The sequence below is a fragment of the Mugil cephalus genome, chromosome 2, assembly GCF_022458985.1.
Source record: "Mugil cephalus isolate CIBA_MC_2020 chromosome 2, CIBA_Mcephalus_1.1, whole genome shotgun sequence".
Classification (NCBI taxonomy): Eukaryota; Metazoa; Chordata; class Actinopteri; order Mugiliformes; family Mugilidae; genus Mugil; species Mugil cephalus.
The window spans coordinates 30,761,067-30,780,995 of record NC_061771.1 but is presented as its reverse complement, the minus strand read 5'-3'; the positions used below and the strand labels follow the sequence as shown (position 1 = coordinate 30,780,995).

The 19,929-nt window shown below is 42.8% G+C and overlaps 2 pseudogenes; both read right to left on the bottom strand.

The window, feature by feature from the left end:
- Positions 1-5,594: 5,594 nt before the first annotated feature.
- Positions 5,595-17,951, bottom strand: LOC125004057 (annotated as a pseudogene).
- LOC125003925 lies at positions 13,455-19,929 on the bottom strand (annotated as a pseudogene).

The window sequence follows — 19,929 nt, the reverse complement described above, 5'->3', positions numbered from 1 at the left end:
TGTGTTAACTGCCCCGGTTTCAAAAGTTAACTTCTTCTCATAACTGGATAAAACTTCATGTGCACCAGCGCTACGAATGGGCCCCAACGGTTAGGGAAATTATCCAAGCGCTTGGGTTAGACTTTTCATGGTACCATTATCATTTATCTTTATTTCCATGTAAACTATGAACATACATTGGTACAGGTGTGGGTACTATTATTGTGTTTTGAGCACACAAAAGCACTCGGTTGATATTTCTATTCCTATGTGTGTTATTGAAATCATATTTTGAACATTTAGTAGGCGTGAATGCAGTTAAAATATTAATACCATAAGTGAATGGTTTATTAAAAGAGAACCACAATTTGATTTGGTTTACAAATAAGCTAAAAATCTCATTTTGATAGGTTTATGTTGTGTTTGAGCTAATATTAAAATCAATTAATTTCATTAATGTGAGGGAACAGAAAAGGTAAAAGTACTCTTTTGATTAAGAAGTACACATACACATTTCATCATTGGTTGAAGGAAACTTAAGCTGTTTACTGACTTAAAAGGGTAAAGAAAGCATTTTGATGCTTCAGGTATTACTGTCTTGATTTAAAGCATACATAAAATGTTTTATTTGTTGCTTTCTAGTTGTTTTTATTCTAAAGCACAATTAAATGTAAAGGTTATATTCCTTTTTCTCACTTCAGTGATAAAGTCCCTTGCTTAAAGAGGAACCACAGCGAATTCACCATCTTTAGCTGAGAACCTAGGACCTGTTTTATTCTTATTGGGTATGACAACATTTGAAGTAATAATTTACTAATGGACGTTTCTTTACTCTGAAACATAGTTGACACAACCCAGTCCACAGCTCTTGGCCTTTCATTGTAGCTCATTTTGCAATCATCACAAATTACACGTGTGTTTTTCATGATGGATCCAGCACTGGGTGTTACAGGGTGAAGAGGTTCATGAATCAACACAGTAAACACATTGAAACACATTAAAACAAGTAAAAGGTAAAAGTCCAACAACCATTAAATCTAAACTGATAAACTGAAGAATAAAGGAATGAGAACATTAATGAAAGAAAACAAGTTGAAACATTTTGATCATAATTCACAATGAAAACATTTTATTGAAGAATAACCAGTTTGTACCGTATCTCTCTAATCCATTGATATCTTTGTGCTCTCAGCTGTACCAGTATTGTAGTATTAAAGCATATATGTACAGTGTGTGAATAAAGAGTGAAGATCAATAAGTTCATTCATTGATCTTAAAGCTTCATCATTAAATGGATCAAACAGTTTGGTTGACAGGACAGATGATAACAAATCTGTTTTTATATAGTGCTTTAGACACTCAAAGGCACTTCATTCTTCATTCATTCCCACAGTTATCACTGAGGTCACAGCTGCCCTGGGACAGGCTGACAGAAACGTTGCTGACAATCTGCGCCTTTTGACTCTGACTCGCAAACATACACTAGTGGAGTTCACACCAGGAGCAAAATGTGTTAAGTGTCTTGCCCAAGGAGACAACAGACAGACTAGGGTTATTGGATGACTACTCTACCACCAGAGCTACTGCTGTGGCCAGCAGGTGGTAGAGGTAAGATGATCAGAGGTGCAGAGTTTTTACCACCATAGTACAGACCAGGACAGAAGAATGCGTAAAGTTTGTCATTGAAGGAGCAGCCAGTAAAGGACTAGATAAGAACTGCAGTATCTACATCATGAAAGGAGACCAGACCCTCCTCATAATCCACAAACACCCCCACCTTCTCAGGACGAGAACCAAGAGAGAGACACACTGGAGGATCAACATTGCTTGTATATTGGTTTCCATTTCTCAAACTTCCAGTCCAGTAACCATTCTGAGGACTTGCTATGATGTCTCCCTTCCTGTTGATTGACTCTCTGGCTACTCCTATATCCCATTCAGTCTTTCCTTTAATCTGAACCTGTACATAAAATCTACCTGAAGAGAAACTCTTTTTTTGCTAGAACATCAACATATGTAGAAAATCTCTGGGTTGTCTGTACGCTTCTTCCTCATGTCACAATGGTTCACTTGTTTTCCATCATCAGACAGGATGAGGTAAGGATGTGCTGTATCGGGATCTAGAGTCACATCCACTGCATACTGCTGGACCCTCTTCTGCTCAGCCTCAAGCAGCTTCTTCATGTCTTTACTGAGTGTCTCCTCCAGCTGAGTCACAGCTCTCACCACAGTCCCCTCATATGATGGTGGATGGACGCTGACCTCTGTCCAGTCCTTGGTGGGTGGAGCAGCTTTCAGGGAGGAGAAGCTTTGGAGGAGGTTGAGGTGGTCTTCAGACCGTAAGAGCTGCTTCACCTCAGAGCTCCTCTTCATCAGCTCAGAGACTTCCTGTTCCAGATCTTTGATGAAACCTTCAGCCTGTTTCTCTGTTGTTTTCTGTTTGTCTTCGATCTCCTTTATGAGCTGGTCCAGGCCTCTCTCAACAGACTCCTTCAGAGCAGTGAAGACCTGAACACCTTCTGCTTTCTCTCTGTCTGCAGCATCTTTACTCATCTTCACTGACTCTTTCATCTCCTCAATCTTCAGTCGTCTCTTCTGGATCATCTGCTGAATATCATCCTCTGTCTTCTCCAGCTCTGCCTACATATTCTTCATATCCTTCTTTCAGAGGAACAAACTCGTGTGTCTTGTGGTCTAAAACAGAGCAGAGCGTGCAGACTCATGTCTGGTTGGTCTTTCAGAACAGCTCCAGAGGTTTATCGTGCTTCCTACACATCCTGTCTTCCAGGTTTTCCACAAGGTTTTTGGTTTCTCCTGGTTTGATTGCCTTCATTAGTTTCACCTGTGTCTTGTCATCCCTGAGCCCTTGTGTGTATATATAGCCCTGCCGTCCTTTGTTCCCTGTTGCGTTGTGGATGTCATTTTTCATGATGTTGTCCATGATTTTTCCATGCCATGTTTTTTTGGTCTCCAAGCCATGTTGATGTTCAAGTTTTGCTTTTTGCCTTACTGCCTTCCTGGAAGGTTTCCGTTAATTTCCATTAAATGCCCTTTTCCCCAGATCCCCTGTCTCCTCATCTTTTGTCCTGCATTTGGGTCCTCACCTCTAATTCCTGACAGCACAACACAACCAGTATGGACCCAGCAGACTTTACTTTTAATGAGGCAGCAGATAAAAGGCAAGTAATTCCGTACTACCAAGAACTTATGCTTGAGTACAAGCCCTGGCGCACACCTGAGTTTTTTGAGGGTACTCACTGGCCAGTGGGGCCCAGACAGAGGGGCATGGCCCTCATGGTCATCATGGAGGCAGAGCTACTGGCCAACAGCTTCAGACAGGCCTGTCTGCCTACTACCCAGTCGCTGGGCCTCAGCACAATGGCCACTGGTCAGCTACCACCAGGGCCTCACTGGTCCCTGCCTCTATCCCTGTCTCCACCACAAGGGTGATCACTGCTCCGGCCGCATGCCTATGCCCCGGACCTTCGCAGCGCCTCACATGCCTGCGCCCCGGACCTTCACAGCACCTCCCACGCCTGCACCCCAGACCTTTGCAGCAACTCCCGTCTCTTGTCCATGTCTCTGTTCCTGAACAAGCTGCCATTCCTGTTGTCCACGTCTCCTTTCCTGAGGAGGCTGATGCACCTGTCGTCTACGTCGCCAATCCTGAGCCAGTTGCTGGACCTGTCGTCCATGTGTCCGATCCTGAGCAATCTTGAGCCGGCAGGTGCGACCTCCCAGTCCCCCTCCTGAGCGACCCGCCACTACTTGTCAGTCTACGGGTTGCCCTCCTGAGAACTTTTGAGACTCCCTGGACTGTTTTGTTTTGATCTTCATCTGTCAAATCCCCCTCTGAATCATCATTCTGCTTGCTGATTTCTCACCTTACTGCTTCTCAAATCCATTTTCCTTGCTTTTCGTAGTCGTGGTCCCTGCCCTAGCGTGCCCCAGACAGAACCCCAAAGAGCAAAAGTAGGTTTATGTTAAGGGTATGCCGTGACCCACTGCCATACAGGGCCACCATCAGTCTGTTTCACAACAATGTGAACAGGTTGCTCCCACGTGTCGGCCAACTTATGTTGGACATGGTTAAGGACATGGTCGCTTCCAACTAACTCCGCAGCTCTGACTTTGGCATCAAACCGCAGCTTGTTCCTCTCTCTTGCTCTCTTGGAGTTTTCAACTGCCAGAGTGTAGCTCTCTTGGAGCAGTTGAGGAAAGTTTTGTAGATATTCTGAATGTGTCTTATGGGTCTCAGTGGGAGGGTTGGTGCCCTGGAGGAGATCAAGTTTGTGACCCCCTACAGTACCTACACATACCCCCTTTTGAAGACCTATGTTTTAGAAGGTTCCAGTTCACTTTAAGGAGTGCCGGTAAATTTCACAGAGCATCAGATGAACTGCTCAGGTGTTGTTGGTGAGTGCAGAATGTCCCGATGCAGTCAGCTCACAGTAACACCAACAGCAGCGAGTTTTCCTGGGTCATTTTACCACCCCTTATCCTTGAGTCACATCGCCGGAGGAGGGGGTGTTGTTTGTGTCGGTTAGAGTCTGTTGCACGCTGGGCAGCTAGCACCAGAACCGCACTGGTCCCTGCCTCTATCTCTGTCTCCGCCACAAGGGTGATCACTGCTCCGGTCCCCGTGCCTACGCCCCGGACCTCCACAGCGCCTCCCATGCCTGTGCGCCGGACCTTCTCAGCACCAGTCGCTGCAAAGGTGCCCGGACCTTTGCAGTGACTCCCATCTCTTGTCCATGTCTCTGTTCCTGAACAAGCTACTCCTTTGCACATGTGCTAGTGGATACATATTCCTCTTCGCAAAGAATGATTTTTAGTAGCATATGCAATGAAAATTGTCGCACTGTACAAGCCTGAACAGGGTCTTATTAAAGCGCTCAACAGGATTTCCTTGGGGGTGACAGGGTGTAGTATGGTGCTTTTCTGCTCCAATGAGGGAACACAGCTCTCTGATTGTGTGTCATTCAAAGTCGCTCCTTGATCCCTGTGAAGGGGACAAGGAAACCTGTAATGGACAAGGAAGTTTTACCAAAGGGCCATAGCAACTGTCCTGGCCTTCTGATCTTTTGTTGGTACTGCTACTGCATACTTTGTGAAATGGTCAGTGATGACTGGATTGGCTAGCAGCAGTTCAGGCACTGACAAAGCATTTATGGCGAGAAACTTTGCAAGAACAGTAAGTTGCAGCGAGATGACTGTGTGAGGATGACAGAGTGCGGAGATTACATCGGTGGGGATTTCTCTTTCCTCCCCCTCTAAAGTGCACTTAGTCATTACCTCGATCCTCTCTTTTTCTTGCATGAAATCCTCATCTTCATGAGGTGCAGGCTGCGACCGTCGAGACAGACCTTCTGCATCCCTGTTGGTATGTTCTGCTCAATACTTGATGTTGAATCTGTAAATTAACGGGGCAGCCAAACAGCGGTGTCCTGCCACATCAAGCTTGGTGGAACATAGGTGATCAGATTATTATCTGTTAGAACAGTGAAATCCGTACCACAGAGGTAGTCATTAAATTTTTCACAGCCCACATTAAGGCTAAAAAGTCTAGCTTGTGAGTCGGGTAACTTTTCTCACTCTTTGATAAGCCTCTGCTGGCGTAGGCTATCAGCCGGAGCTTCCCACCTTGCTCTTGATAAAGAGCAGCTCCCAGACCCTCACAACAAGCATCTGTGTAACACCTAAGGGAGCTTGGGATCTGCCAAAGCAAGGACAGGAGCTAATGTTAACTTGTCAATGAGCGTTCTGAAAGTAAACCCACATTGGGATGTCCACTCTGCATCAAATTGGGCACGAAGATGAACACAGTTCTTGGGCTGGTCTCTTTTGTATGCTTTACCCCGCTTTTTGGGTGGATAATACCCAACGGTGAGAGAGTTGAGGGGCCTGGCAATCTTGGAATAGCCCTCCACAAAATGCCTACAATATCCAGCGATTTTATCATGATCAGTGTGGACCGCTTGGGCATCCACCACATGACCAAGGCATTTTACAGATCACCTGAAGAATGGACACTTCTCAGGTGACAGTCTCAAGCCATATTCCCTGAATCGGTGTAATACCTTCATGAGCCTCATCTTATGCTCCTCAAGAGTCTCTAAAAAGACTATGAGGTCATCTAAAAATACGAGAACCTCACTCTTCCACCTCGAGCAGATGATGGATGGTCTGAATAGGGAAGGTATTTGGAATGGAAAGTGTCTGAAATGGTGGTGTCCGGAGATCTGGTATCAAGGATAGATTGACATCTTGTTTCCCCTACAGTGACTGTAGATACATGGTGAGGGCCTACCAGTCCAGGAGGTAGAGTCTGTGGAAACCCCTGCTTCCCGGGGTTTTAACTTCTGTTTCCTCTTCCACATTGTGGGTCATTGCTGTGGGACTTATCTGTTTGACAGGAGCCTTTGCAAGTATAAAGATGCCTCGGGTGCTCCTTGGCGTGCCTAGAATATGTTACATTTATCTCGGAGTTCTGCATTCTTTTCCGTACAGGCCAGGGTTAGGTTCATTAGTGCAGTTTGTGGCAATGTAGCCATTTTCTCCCCACTTAAAGCAGAACCATGGTTTTGGCTGAGTGGAAGTTTGGGATGTCGAAGGATTTGTGACAAGGGCTGCTAAACTTTGACTTTGCAAGGGTGTTTCCTTCCTTTTTCAACTAAATAAATAAATTTTTTTGTCTTTGTTCATTAACTGCGCAACTTTTTTCCGAAGTTCAGCGACTTCCCTTTGAAGTTTGGAACTTACACCAGGCTTTTTGGGAAGTGTGGTGACAGGCTCCTCATCAAATAGTAGTAGAATAACATCACACAGTGCCACAATTATCGATAACATCTACACCAATATCATCATAATAATAAATAAAATATTATAAAATATTTAATATATTTAATAATAAAATAATCATGCAGGAAGTGATAAATTATTAAATGAAATTATCCATTGACTGTCACAATATTGACAATATTGTGACAGTAAATTGTGAGAAAGTCATAAATAACATTTATCTTCCAATCTGGTTGTTTCCCTTATAAAATGAAAATCACAAAAGTAGTTCCACTACACAAAAATGAGAATAAATGCAGCTACACAAATTGGAGACTAATATCAGGAATCAAAATCTTAGAAAAACTCTTTAGAACAAAAACTACCACCTAAATGGCAATAACTGAAGCAACAGAAAAAATCACTAACCCACTGGACCAAAAAGATTTTGACACAATCAATCACTCCAACCTAATCAACAAACTTATTATATGGATATACAAATTATATGGTATTACAGGGTTGCTGGAGAGTGGTTAAGAAGCTTCTTAACAGGAAGTGTACAATGGGATTATATTCTTGTGGTATCCCCCAGGAGTCTGATTTGAGACAAAATCTGTTTAATATTTATGTTAATGATGTATTTGATGTATCTCAATTGCTAAAGTTCATACTCTTTGCAGATGACACCAACATATTCTTTTTATGATAAACTTGCAAACATCGTAAATGAGGAAGTACTGCAGTATTATAGTATTGTAGTATTAAATCATATATCTACAGAGTGTGAATAAAGAGTGAAGATCAATAAGTTCATTCATTGATCTCAAAGCTTCATCATTAAATGGATCAGACTGTTTGATTGACAGGACAGATGATCAGAGGTGCAGAGTTTTTACCACCATCATTCATACAGGGACAGAAGAATGGATAAAGTTTGTCAGTGAAGGAGCAGCCAGTAAAGAAGTAGATAAGAGCTGCAGTATCTACATCGTGAAAAGAGACCAGACCCTCCTCATAATCCACAAACACCCCCACATTCTCAGGACAACAACCAACAGAGAGACGCCCTGAAGGACCAGCACTGGCTTTGCATCTATTTCCATTTCTCAAACCTACTGTCCAGAAACCATTCTGAGGATTCAGTGTGATGTCTCCCTTCCTGTTGATTGACTCTATGGCCACTCCCAGATCCCATTCAGTCTTTCCTTTAATCTGAACCTGAAAGTAAAATCTGCCTGAAGAGAAACTCTTCTTTCCCAAAACACTAACACATTTAGAAAATCTCTCTGGGTTGTCTGGGAGTTTCTTCCTCAAATCACCACAGTGAACTTGTTTTCCATCATCAGACAGGATGAGTGCAGGATTTGCTGTATCAGGATCTAGAGTCACATCCACTGCATACTGCTGGACCCTCTTCTGCTCAGCCTCAAGCAGCTTCTTCTTGTCTTTACTGAGTGTCTCCTCCAGCTGAGTCACAGCTCTCACCACAGTCCCCTCATATGATGGTGGACCGACACTGACCTCTGTCCAGTTCTTGGTGGGTGGAGCAGCTTTCAGGGAGGAGAAGCTTTGGAGGAGGCAGAGGTGGTCTTCAGAGCGTGAGAACTGCTTTACCTCAGAGCTCCTCTTCATCAGCTCAGAGACTTCCTGTTCCAGATCTTTGATGAAATCTTCAGCCTGTTTCTCTGTTGTTTTCTGTTTGTCTTCGATCTCCTTTATGAGCTGGTCCAGGCCTCTCTCAACAGACTCCTTCAGAGCAGTGAAGACCTGAACACCTTCTGCTTTCTCTCTGTCTGCAGCATCTTTACTCATCTGCACTGACTCTTTCATCTTCTCAATCTTCAGTCGTCTCTTCTGGATCATCTGCTGAATTTCATCCTCTGTCTTCCCCAGCTCTGCCTTCTTTCCTTCATATCCTTCTTTCAGAGGAACAAACTCATGTGTCTTGTGGTCTAAAACAGAGCAGAGCGTGCAGATACATGTCTGGTCGGTCTTACAGAACAGCTCCAGAGGTTTATCGTGTTTCCTACACATCCTGTCTTCCAGGTTGTCCACAGGGTGAATCAGCTGATGTCTTTTCAGGCGTGACATTGTCAGATGAGGCTCCAGGTGAGAGTCACAGTAGGAGAGCAGACACACCAGGCAGGACTTCAGGGCCTTCAGTTTGGTTCCAGTGCAGATGTCACAGGGAACTTCTCCTGGTTTGGCAGCTTGTTGCTCTGAGCTGCTGCTGCTGGCTTTCTGTTAAGATTCATGTCTGAACTCAGGAACTATCTCCGAGAACAAAGTGTTGATGTTTAGCTGAGGCCTAGTGTAGAGAATCTGTTTACATATTGGACACTGGAACTTGTCATCATGATCCCAGTTTTGAGTGATGCAGTCTTTGCAGAAGTTGTGCCCACATGATGTAGAGACTGGATCAGTGAACACATCCAGACAGATGGAGCACAGAAACTGATCTTCAGATCTCAGACATTTGGCAGCAGACATGTCTACACACTGACAACAAGAGAGAGAGAAAGATTTATTGATTATTGATAAGTTATTGAACTTGTAAAGAAACATACTGAGTCAGTGTGAAGTGGAAAGAGTGGAACTTCCTGTTGGACTGAAGCTCTAAGTTTTGATGCTGGTTGTTGAAACACAGTAAATATTATCAGCTGTACTCACCAGTATTTCAGTCAAATGTTGAGAAAGAACAGATCAGATGAATTTTCTTCAGAGAGAAATTAAAATCTTATTAAAAGATTTGTCTGGACTGCAGCTCTGCCTTCGCTCAGACAGTAACGTTGAATCTGGTCTTTACACTTTGACCCCTCACACAGTTTATTTCCTGCTTAATGTTCAGACGTGATCAGTTGTTGTGACTTTATTGCAGCTCATATAAAGAATATGAATGTGTTTGTTTTTTAATCCTTATCAGCTCCACAAGTTCAAACTCTCTTGATGGTTGTTTTCCTGACCTCCACTTCACACAGAGAAGTACGCCAGACTTCAGTTTGATTAATAACAATAAACTCTAAAAGTATTTCAGAACATACTGACTCTATTCTAAACTCACATTCAGTTTGGATCCATGTAGTGAGTGACCTGTAGGAAGATCAAATCTGTTCTTCATATGAGGTCATGTTTCTCATGTCGTGGTTGGATGTTTAAGCTCCTTCCCACCAGGGCGAGGTACCGCTCCTCGGAGGGAGGACATCGTCACAGAGCTATCAGAGTCAGGCAGGCAGCAGACAGCTGCAAGACCCGCGGCGGAGTTACAGCTGTCCTCGTTAAACAAACTTGTTGTACAGACTGTAAGATTATCTCCAAATCTTGCTCTGAGAACGTGGAGTATCTAACTTTGAAGCTATGACCGCTTTATTTACCCAGAGAACTCATTGCATTCATTGTGAGTGTTGTGTATATACCCACCTTCACCAATGAAGAGGCAGCACTCATATATCCTGATGCTTCTTTTATTATTCTGGAATTTAATCATTGGAAACTTCAGAAAGACAACAGAAATGATCATGGACTTCAAGAAGAATACACCCACTGCAGCCCCTCTTCAACAATGGGACTGAGGTGGAGAGGGCTGATAGTTACAAAATACTGGGCCTACAGGTAACCTCACATCTAAGCTGGACTGCGAACACTGCTGCCACAGTAACAAAAAAAAAAAAAAAGTCCAGCAGAGGCTCGATTTCATCAGGTCGTTCAGGAAAGCGGGTCTGCACTGTCCTCCTCTCACCCAGATCTATAAGGGACTGACAAAGAGTGGCAACACCAGAGAGAGAGAGAGAGGAAGGCTCTGCAAATAGTCATAAAGACCACAGAAAGGATCATTGGAACACTGTCCGAAAAGAGCAGAGAATCATCAGAGACGCACTACATCCAGCTCACTCCCTGCTCAAGCATAAACACTACACATGCAACCGCTGACAGCATCATCACACACAGAACACATTGTATTGGCTCATGGCCAATACAAAATAACCAGGCATCATGCAATACAATGGTTTAATCTTTCCATCTTTTTATACTAGGTTTTATGCACTTTTTATATACTATACAATTGTATGTATTTTGTTTTATATAATTGTGTGTCTTTCCTGTGTCTTTTTGTCTGACATTCTGGTTTACCTCATGGGTGTTTCTCTGTGTGTATGCACAAATGGCAAATAAAATTCTTAATGTGTCAACAGTCCTGTGAAATGAACAGGTTTATGTTATGTGGAACAAATCAAAGTGATCATCTGATCAGAACCTGTGTACGTTTATTTTAAAAAGTAAAACATTATTTTAAAACATATTCAAAATCAAGTACTGGATGCTCTCCACATGTGACCTCCAACTCAGAGTAGACAGATGCAGGTGTTATCAGGTGGAAATCATACACCCAGTCTCGATAACCATGCCTGAAAATCTGTTATGATATGGTGAGTCCAAGATTGAAATTTTTGTCCTGAGTTATCAGAGGTGTGTTTGGCTTTACAATAAAGAGCACCGTAGCCTCTGTGAAGCATGGTGGTCACAGCATGGAGAGAGAGCAGGCGAAGGATGTTGTCCATACGCTGAGGGGATGGGCAAGGCTTCATGGTCACCGTGTTTAATGCCACACCAGTGAAGGTTGTGGACTGAGATAGCTCTAGGCAACTCTTTGCCATGTTTCCCATGTCACCTTTAGGCCCAACTGGGTAATGTGAGAGAAGCCGATCTGCGTTTCAGGGCGACTTGCGCTTTGGATTGCGCGCAAATCAACCAGTCGTCCAAGTACAGCAGAACCTTCACACCCTGAGACTGTAGGGGTGCAGGGCTGCTGCTATGCACCCGGTGAACACCTTTGAAGAGGGGGAGAATCCGCAACTGCCAGTCGCAGCCTCAATAGGCAAACCGGACTTTCCTGTGGTGATGTGCAATGAGGACATGGAAGTAGCTGCCCTTTAGGTCCACGGAAGTAAACCATTCTCCCCGGGTGATGGTCTGCAGTAGTGTGGTCAGCAGATGAAACTTCCTCACCTTCAAGTATCTGTTGAGGTCTCTTAGGTCCAGTATCGGGCGGAACACACTGGTCTATTTCATGACAAGGAAGTACATCGAATAGAATCCCCTGGGCTTCTACAGAGGTCCTACCACCTTGATCGTGCCCTTGGTCAGAAGGGCAGACTTTCGCCGGGTTTCTGATGGTGGTTATTTTGACCCTGCTGGATGATGGGGGCCATGTCGGAATTGAAGGGTGTACACATGGGTTGAGGTGGAAATCACCCAGGGGTTCCAAGTGTGAACAGTCCAGAAACTGAGCTGCTGATGGGAGAAGTATCCGATGGCCTTATTTTCTGTCCGCCCTTTCTTTAGGGGCCATGGGTGACACTGGCCAGAGTCTCAAGTTCCCTGTTGAGTATAAGGCAGATGGTAAATTATACACAGGTCCCTGGCTGATCTCTGTGTAGGGCGGTGAGGATCACGGCACAGTGTGTAGTCAGTTAGTGGTAAGGAGGGAGCTCTTGAAGCTGTTGCAGATTGACAAACTGGGATCCTGGGTCTGGTGGGCTTGTTAAGGGGAGGCATGTTCCGGGATAGAGTGGAGAACTCTTCCCTGGTCTGCCAAGTCCTCACTGACTATTCCAGCAGCTACTGAGAAGCTCCCCTGGAAAATCATGGAGGGCCTTCCTACACAAAAGTCATGTTATCAGAGTGATGGCAGAGTTGTAGTCTACAAATGTTTTCTTTGGTAAGAAGCTACAGCAAATCATCCATGTTAAATTCTTTGTTCTCACTAATGCTGCTCCCTCTCTTCATTCACTCTCTAGCTCACTGAACCACCTCTGTTCTCTCTCTCATGGAGGAGATGCCTCCTCTGGGTGTTGTTTTTCCAAAGAGGGGTCAACAAATGCCACCTATCTTGTGAAGTCCAGTGTAGTTCTTTTCTGTGTCCACCTGAGGGCAACAAAACAGCAATCATCAGAGAGTTTGTTGGACTCTAGATCTGGTTAATTGGCACTGGGCTGTAAAATAAACTTATTACTAGATGTGTTTTTGATTTGTCCTTTTCCACTCGCGGATAAAAATAATTATAAGTAAAGCGCATGTTAACCTCATCATGTCCATTCTGCCTGAAGGAGGAAAAAAACCATAGCAAACAGAGATGCAGTCAAAGGAGGAGTAAAACTGGAAAGACCCGATCCAATGTCACATTCCTGAAATAAAAGTCAGAGTTTGTGAGGATGGAAGCAGAGCCATCACTACACAACAAGATGCACTCTGCTTGTTTCATTAACTAGCTGGACGGCTAATAGCAATCAGATCTCTGTCCAATCAGATCATCCTGCCTAGGAAACGCTCTTTAAAGTTCAATAAATCACATCGTATAAATATTTGAAGATTTTTCTCTCTGGTGACAAAGAAAAATAGTTGACCCAATCCAGTACACAGTTCTTGGCATTTAATTGTAGCTCATTTGACGATCATCACAATTTACATACATGTTTTTCATGATGGATCCATCACTGGGTGTTACAGGGTGAAGAGTTTCATGATTTAACAGTGTAAAACGTAAGAATAAAAGATAAAAGTCCAACAATCATTAAATCTATACTGATAAATAGAGGAATGAAAGAATGAGTACATTGTAGAATAAAACTGAGTTGACATGAACTTTTTTCACAATAAAATCTTTTTATTCCAATAATATCAGTTTGTACCACAGCTCTCTAATCCATTGATATCATTATGTTCATAGCCATGCCAGTATTATAATATTGAAGCATATATGTATAGAGTGTGAAGTTCATTCATTGATCTCAAAGCTTCATCATTAAATGGATCAGACAGTTTGATTGACAGCACAGATGATCAGAGGTGCAGAGTTTTTACCACCATCATTCACACCAGGACTGAAGTATGGATAAAGTTTGTCATTGAAGGAGCAGCCAGTAAAGGAGTAGATAAGAGCTGCAGTATCTACATCATGAAATGAGACCAGACCCCTCTCATAATCCACAAACACCCCCACCTTCTCAGGACGAGAACCAAGAGAGAGACACACTGGAGGACCAGCAAAAGCAGCATATTTATTTCCATTTCTCAAACTTACAGTCCAGTAACCGTTCTGAGGGCTCAGAGTGATGCTTCCCTTCCTGATGATTGATTCTCTGGCCACTCCTAGATCCCATTCAGTCTTTCCTTCAAGCTGAACCTGAAAGTAAAATCTGCCTGAGGAGAAACTCTTCTTTCCAAAAACACATGGACATTTAGAAAATCTCTCTGGGTTGTCTGGAAGATTCTTCCTCACGTCACCACAGTGAACTTGTTTTCCATCATCACACAGGATGAGTTTAGGATGTGCTGTATCAGGATCTAGAGTCACATCCACTGCATACTGCTGGACCCTCTTCAGCTCAGCCTCAACCAGCTTCTTCTTGTCTTTACTGAGTGTCTCCTCCAGCTGAGTCACAGCTCTCACCACAGTCCCCTCATATGATGGTGGACGAACGCTGACCTCTGTCCAGTCCTTGGTGGGTGGAGCAGCTTTCAGGGAGGAGAAGCTTTGGAGGAGGTGGAGGTGGTCTTCAGAGCGTGAGAGCTGCTTTACCTCCGAGCTCCTCTTCATCAGCTCAGAGACTTCCTGTTCCAGATCTTTGATGAAACCTTCAGCCTGTTTCTCTGTTTTTTTTCTGTTTGTCTTCGATCTCCTTTATGAGCTGGTCCAGGTCTCTCTCAACAGACTCCTTCAGAGCACTGAAGACCTGAACACCTTCTGCTTTCTGTCTGTCTGCAGCATCTTTACTCATCTTCACTGACTCTTTCATCTCCTCAATCTTCAGTCGTCTCTTCTGGATCATCTGCTGAATTTCATCCTCTGTCTTCTCCAGCTCTGCCTTCTTTCCTTCATATTCTTCTTTCAGAGGAACAACATTATGTGTCTTGTGGTTTAATACAGAGCAGAGCATGCAGACACATGCCTGGTCGGTCTTACAGAACAGTTCTAGAGGTTTATCATGCTTCCTACACATCCTGTCTTCCAGGTTGTCCACAGGGTGGATAAGCTGATGTCTTTTCAGGCGTGACATTGTCAGATGAGGCTCCAGGTGAGAGTCACAGTAGGAGAGCAGACACACCAGGCAGGACTTCAGGGCCTTCAGTTTGGTTCCAGTGCAGACATCACAGGGAACTTCTCCTGGTTTGGCAGCTTGTTGCTCTGAGCTGCTGCTGCTGGCTTTCTGTTGAGATAGAGAGGTTATAGATAATTAAGAGAGAAACACAGTTTAAGTAGAGATTTATTGTTATTGAACTTGAATTCTGTTCTACAGTTTAATTTAATCACATGTGAGTGGAACTTCCTGTTGGACTGAAGCTCTACGTTTTGATGCTGGTTGTTTAGCACAGTTAATATTATCAGCTGTACTCACCAGTATTTGAGTCAGATGTTGAGAAAGAACAGATGAACTCAGATAAATTTTCTTCACACAGAAACACAGAGTCACTCTGACAAACTTTGAGTTTCATTTCAGTAAAGTTAAAGTTAAAGTTTAAATCTAGTCTTTCCAGTTTAGCTCCTCCTCTGACTGCAGCTCTATTTGTCACAGTTTATTTCCTGCTTCACGTGGAGGTGTGATCAGTGTAAAATGTGGTGACATTTTTACTCAGTTTATTTCCTGGTGTGACTTTATTGCAGCTAATCACACTTCTGGTGGTTGTTGTTTTTTCTGACCTCTGCTGGACACAGAGAAGAACTACCCCAGACTTCACTTTTATTCAATTAACCTTTATTTAACCAGGAAATATCCCATTGAGATTGAGAACCTCTTTTTCAAGGGAGTCCTAGCCAAGAGGCAGCAAACACAAATTACAGTTGCGTATTTACATAAAAAGGAAACAGAACTAAACACATTGTGAGAAACAAGTGCACATAATGGAATTGACCTCAATAACTCTCAGTTTGGATTTAAAAGTGCGCAAAAAAAATTAAGTCAGTTAGTTTCCAGTCTTTCTGTAGCATATTCCAAGCATGAGGTGCAGAGTAACAAAAGCCCTTTTACCCAACTCCGTATGAGCATAAGGGACAGAAAGCAACAACTGATTTGAGAACGAAAAGAATGAGGTGCAGCATTTCTCAAAGTAACTAAAGTGCAAATGTACGAATGCAGGAGTCCCAACATTGCCTTATAAATGAATTAACGACGACAAACTCTTAGAGCCTGATTTACTTTAATCCCAAATAAGGACCTTATAGATTGTGCGTGCTGTTGGTTTAACGCGTTGTGGGTCATCTTAAAAGATTGCATGAGCAATTGACAACAGTTGCAAAAGTAGATACCGTTATATTTAAATGAGGATTTTTAGCCTTCTATCTCTTTTCACCTGACAGAATAAGGCAGAGCAGACTGAATGAAAGCACAAAATGAAATTTTAAGAATTGGAAGCGTTAGTGCAAGAGGCAAATAAACATATTTTGGACTTAGTGCAAAGAAATATTAACATACCCAGGAGAACTCAAGAAGTACTGACACCAAAAGAATTAAGGTAACATGTAATGCTCTATATATCCACCTCGCATAATACACCTAACACACAGACTGCACCAAGAAACAATGATGGTGAATATACTACAGAGAATCCTCTACCATAAACAAATGGAACTGGAAACTTTTGATTACACGGAGCACAACACAACAGATCTCAATACAGACATAGATACTGATAATAACTTATTATTTCACATAATGACAGTATGAAAACAATATTAATTCCGTGGGTAAACTGTCAATAATACAGTTAAATAACAGAAGTATGTGTAAAAAATTAGATTATATAAACGAGTAACTGAAACTATTCACTCATCCCTTCAGTATCATTCAGTTTAGTTTGACTGAACGCTAGAACAGGAGAACAGGAAGTAAATCCAAGTTCAGTGAAACATGTAGATATTTGTTAGCATCCCTGCTAATAAACCACTACCCCTAACACCAACCAATGAGGATGATGGTCTGCTCCAGATTATTTTATTCCATCCTTCTAGTGTTGTAGAAAACAACAGATAAAACTCTAGAAGTGTCAGAGATGACCATGTGTATTCAGATTCCTAGTTAGGCTAACAAATGCTAACATTGCCATTGCTGTTGTTTAAAGTTTGTCAGTTCCCCTGAACACATCCATCTGATACTTTTCTTTGGTGCATTGAGAACAAGTCAACACATGGCGGCCATCTTTATGTACAGTCTGTTGTCAGGTGCAGTTTACTCATTTTGTTAGCTAGCTGGATGGCTAACTACAAAAGAAGTGACCTAAAACAGCGTCCCATCTAGGAAACATTCTTTAGAGCTAAATGGGTCATATGGTATATATATTATAACTTTTTATGATGTTTTATCAAGTTCACTTTTCTTTTTAAAGTTACTCAGGTCAAAATTTGAAGTAATATTTCTAATGGACTATTCTTCACTCATTCTTTGGATCATTAAATTATTTCATTAATCAGCTGTACATCTAAGAAAAGGTATGTTTGTTTTCTATTTCTGTTCAATAAAGTTGAGTTGTTGTTCGATCAGAGTGACTCTGGAACTTCAGAACCAAAATCTAAGGAAGATGAACTCAGGTGGAGTAACCAGCCTGGGATACCTGGCCGTACTGAGCCTACACAAGTTACACATCCAGGTATTTGGACTGAACTTGGTCACATGGTCATATGGTCCTGTGGGCTGGACCAGAACTAGAGACTGATGAAAGCTTCTTCTACTTGACCTACCTGCTTCTGTGAGGGAGGAAGACAAATTGCTTCAAATGACGATCAAACCTCAATCTGTTTTTTAAAATATTTCTGAGCAAAAACTAGTGAATGAAACCATGTTAAAGGTGATGACACCAGAAATAAACATAGTTTACACAGCCCAGTACACAGTCCTTGGCCTTTAATTGGAGCTTATTTTGCAATCATCACAATTTACACACGAGTGCTTTTCAGGATGGATCTGGGGTGAAGAGTTTCATGAATCAACAGTTCAAAACCAGTTCAAAAACCAACAGTTCGAAAAAGGTTTTACCATAATTCACAATAACATGTTTTTATTCCAACATAATCAGTTTGTACCGTATCTCTCTAATCCATTGATATCTTTGCAATCTCAGCTGTACCAGTATTGTAGTATTAAAGCATATGTGTACAGAGTGTGAATCAAGAGTGAAGATCAATAAGTTCATTCATTGATCTCAAAGTTTCATCATTAAATGGATCAGACAGTTTGATTGACAGGACAGATGATCAGAGGTGCAGAGTTTTTACCACCATCATTTGTGCAGGGACTGAAGTATGGATAAAGTTTGTCAGTGAAGGAGCAGTCAGTAAAGGAGTAGATAAGAGCTGCAGTATCTACATCATGAAAAGAGACCAGACCCTCCTCATAATCCACAAACACCTCCACCTTCTCAGGACGAGAACCAAGAGAGAGACGCACTGGACGACTAGTATTGGCTGTATACTTATTTCCATTTCTCAAACTTAGAGACCAGAAACCATTCTTAGAACTTGCTATAATGTCTCCCTTCCTGTTGACTGACTCTTGGGCCACTCCTAGATCCCAGTCAGTTTTTCCTTTAACCTGAACCTGAAAGTAAAATCTGCCTGAAGAGAAACTCTTCTTTCCCAAAACACTAACACAATATGAAAATCTCTCTGGGTTGTCTGGAAGATTTTTCCTCTCATCACCACAATGAACTTGTTTTCCATCATCAGACAGGATGAGTGCAGGATGTGCTGTATCAGGATCTAGAGTCACATCCACTGCATACTGCTGGACCCTCTTCAGCTCAGCCTCAACCAGCTTCTTCATGTCTTTACTGAGTGTCTCCTCCAGCTGAGTCACAGCTCTCCCCACAATCCCCTCATATGATGGTGGATGGACGCTGACCTCTGTCCAGTCCTTGGTGTGTGGAGCATCTTTCAGGGAGGAGAAGCTTTGGAGGAGGTGGAGGTGGTCTTCAGAGCGTGAGAGCTGCTTTACCTCAGAGCTAATCTTCATCAGCTCAGAGACTTCCTGTTCCAGATCTTTGATGAAACCTTCAGCCTGTTTCTCTGTTGTTTTCTGTTTGTCTTCGATCTCCTTTATGAGCTGGTCCAGGCCTCTCTCAACAGACTCCTTAAGAGCAGTGAAGACCTGAACACCTTCTGCTTTCTCTCTGTCTGCAGCATCTTTACTCATCTTCACTGACTCTTTCATCTCCTCAATCTTCAGTCGTCTCTTCTGGATCATCTGCTGAATTTCATTTTCTGTCTTCCCCAGCTCTGCCTTCTTTCCTTCATATTCTTCTTTCAGAGGAACAACATCATGTGTCTTGTGGTCTAAAACAGGGCAGAGCAGGCAGACACATGTCTGGTCGGTCTTACAGAACAGCTCCAGAGGTTTATCGTGTTTCCTACACATCCTGTCTTCCAGGTTGTCCACAGGGTGGATCAGCTGATGTGTTTTCAGACGTGACACTGTCAGATGAGGCTCCAGGTGAGAGTCACAGTAGGACAGCAGACACACCAGGCAAGACTTCAGGGCCTTCAGTTTGGTTCCAGTGCAGACGTCACAGGGAACTGCTCCTGGTTTGGCAGCTTGTTGTTCTGAGCTGCTGCTGTTGGCGTTCTGTTGAGCTTCATGTCTGAACTCAGCAACCATCTCATGGATGAAACTGTTGATGTTAAGTTCAGGTCTTTTCACAAACACTTTTTTACACATTGGACACTTAGATAGATGAGCAGTATCCCAGTGCTCAGTGATGCAGAGTTTGCAGAAGTTGTGTCCACATGGTGTAGAGACTGGATCAGTGAACACATCCAGACAGATGGAGCACAGAAACTGATCTTCAGATCTCAGAGAGCTGGCAGCAGACATGTCTACACACTGACAACAAGAGAAAAAGAGAGAAAAACACAGTTAAAGTAGAGATTTATTGATTACTGATAAGTTATTGAACTTCTAAAGAAACATGCCGAGTCAGTGTGAAGTGGAAAGAGTGGAACTTCCTGTTGGACTGAAGCTCTAAGTTTTGATGCTGGTTGTTGAAACACAGTAAATATTATCAGCTGTACTCACCAGTATTTGAGTCAAATGTTGAGAAAGAACAGATGAACCCAGTTGAGTTTTCTTCAGACAGAAACCAAGAGTATACTGGACTACAGCTCTGCCGTCACTCTGACAAACT